Here is a 2,798-nt window from a genome sequence, read left to right as displayed (position 1 = left end):
CACGCTGTAGTGGAGGGCTCCGGATTAATTTTGACCACCTGGGGTTATTTAACGTGCACTACAATGGAAGCACATGGGTGCTTTCTGCATTTCGCCTCCATCTAAATGCTGCCGCCGCGGCCGGGATTCGATCCCGCGATCTGGTGCTCAGCAGCGCAACGCCTTAGCTGAAATTAATTTCTACAATTCATTGACAAATCATTGACTACTCGTCACAACGTGCATGACCTCTGGTCATATCTGGCCATCCCACCAGAATGTGAGAATCGATGTTATGCGAAGCAGAGGGCGGATAGCCTACCAAGTTAACGAAACGACCATGAGAGCACGAATACTTAGGCGGCTCTTTCATGACCTACATGACACGCATGTCATGACATTCTTGTCATGAGTCCTCAGGGGTCCCTTTAGCTACACCTAAGAGACCTTAAGGCGAAAGCCTTAGTCATGCTCATGACTATGACTTCGACCATCAACCTTTAGTGTTTCCTTCACTTAATACGCACGTACGTCCGAACCCATTCCAGTGGTTTTTGAGTGTTAATATTTTTTCGCTGAGTCATTGTCTTTTGTGCCGAGTCATGCTCATCACTATTACTTCTACCAGCATCCTGTAGTGTTTCCTTCACTTAGTACCCACGTCCGAACCCATTTGAGTGCTTTTTGAGTGTTAAACTTTTTCGCTGGGTCATTGTCATGACCTACTTGACACGCATGTCATATTTATGTTATGACATATCATTTATTTTCGTCATATACTCTTGTCATTGTATGTCTATTTTGATGTAATAGTTCAGCGGAAATCCGCTAGGGGGAGATAAGTAATTAAGGGAAACTGAGACTTCCACCCAAATGTAGCAATTGCTACAATGGAAACCTAACCGGGTTCCTCGAAAGAAAGCCTCGCAGTTTAAGAAAAATTCGTCCTGGTCCGGGACTCGAACCCGGGACCACCACCTTTCCGGGGCAGCCGCTCTACCATCTGAGCTAACCAGGCGGCTAGCAGATGGCAGGGCGAAGTCGAATTTGTCGACAACTCGAAGCAAAGGCAAGATGGTAGAGCGGCTGCCCCGGAAAGGCGGTGGTCCCGGGTTCGAGTCAAGGACCAGGACGAATTTTTCTTCAACTGCGAGGCTTTCTTTCGAGGAACCCGGTTGGGTTTCCATTGTAGCAATTGCTACATTTGGGTGGAAGTCTCAGTTTCCCTTAATATGTCAATTTTGGTACATACCAAGTTAACGAAACGACCATGAGAGCACAAAGTGGTAGGCGGCTAGGTAGACAGATACGGTCAAAGTAGCAAATGTTCGCCAAGAAATGCTTCACATTTAAAAACTACACATGAATGAATGAATAAATCGATCAGGCAATTAGAGAATCAGTTTCATTGGTCTGTTATAAAGCTCAGGAAACGTGAAACCTGAAAACACAGTAAGGAAGCAAAGCACCACTACTCTGTTCAGCCTCTGCTCATTGAACGTCTGTTCCGAGCAACCAAGAACACTGTCAAACGCTGCCGGACTACTTGGCGTGGTAACACATGTGCAGCAGCCACACGTCTGTGGCTTTCCCTTTTACTTTTTTTATTGCTTTACCTCACTCGCCGGCTAGTCCAATCGTAATGCTTCACCCCCTAACCCCCTGCTTGTTTTCGTTTTCAAATTTATTGTTCGTCTTGCGTTGCGCTTTACACGGCTTCTACCAATACCTCCGTTTTCTGTTATGCATGGCTGTCTTTGCCTTTTGTACGTTAATCTTATAAAACATTTAGAAACTTAATTAACAGAATTGTGAAGGCGACGACCTTTTGCCAGGTGGTGGCCAAGAAAGTGCATTTAATGAGCTTAGATACTTCTGAGTTATTCTGCAACTGAGCTGTTCGGTTGTTAAACATGGTGGTGTTCTTGGTATGGCCTGGCTTCCCGATGCCGGCAGCCGCATACTTACCTGGTGCTGGGCATGCGGCGATCATTGAGGTCGCAGCCCCGTGCGGAGACCCACCATTACACTGCGGTTGGTTGAATCGCGCCACTTCCCCTAATCGGGGTAGATGGAGCATATAATTTTTGGTAGTGGGGCTCGGCGTTCGCGCCTGCCCTGCCCATAGATACATCAAAAGATAGCAAGAGTCGTGACGTCTCAACGCGGCGTGAGGGGTCGTCGGAGTGGTTGTGCTGCAGTGGCAAGACATGTCGCTGTTCGTGACTGCGCCGTATCGCCGAAGTGCGCCGGATCGCCTCTCGCCGTAGGCGTTTTTAAGGCGGAAATATCGTTTTGAGGTGAGCTTGGAAAAGTGGTTCGAAAAAATCGCGTAAATAAGTACAAAAAATTGTAAACTCCTTAACGTAATTGCAAGCCTCATAACATTATATATCAATCTTTATTGCATGATGAATAAATTATCGATAAATGATCATGAGAGTCATTGAACTAATTATGATAATTAGCATGAAAAAGCGGGAAAATGGGTCTTAAAGCCTAAAAAGTGTCCAAGAACCAATAATTAATTATAGGTATAGGTGTAAGTATGGTTATGATGGTAATGATAAAGTATGGGTATACAAAGAGGTGAATTGAAGGTGAATTAAATGGGTTTAGTTGGGTGATCGGAGTCAAACGAAAAGTAATGATGAAATATAGTGAGCTAAGGAAATGAACAGTAAATGAAGGCGAATCAAGTGGCGATAGGGTAAATCAAGAGGGATGGAAATGGGAAATTTGGAGTAACAGAGCAAAGCTAGTGCGATGGAAGTAAAACTGAGATGGGCCCCCCCCCCCCCCCCCCCATAGATAGAGTC

The 2,798-nt window shown here is 45.5% G+C and overlaps 1 non-coding gene across 1 annotated transcript; it reads left to right on the top strand.

The window, feature by feature from the left end:
* The first annotated feature begins 1,939 nt into the window (after positions 1-1,939).
* On the top strand, positions 1,940-2,101 carry LOC119437957 (U1 spliceosomal RNA). The gene has a single exon (XR_005189592.1). It is a non-coding gene; the product is annotated as a U1 spliceosomal RNA (small nuclear RNA).
* The last annotated feature ends 697 nt before the right edge of the window (positions 2,102-2,798 follow it).

Source organism: Dermacentor silvarum, chromosome 1 (assembly GCF_013339745.2).
Source record: "Dermacentor silvarum isolate Dsil-2018 chromosome 1, BIME_Dsil_1.4, whole genome shotgun sequence".
NCBI lineage: Eukaryota > Metazoa > Arthropoda > Arachnida > Ixodida > Ixodidae > Dermacentor > Dermacentor silvarum.
The sequence above is the reverse complement of the archived record's forward strand: the minus strand, read 5'-3'. Positions and strand labels throughout refer to the sequence as shown.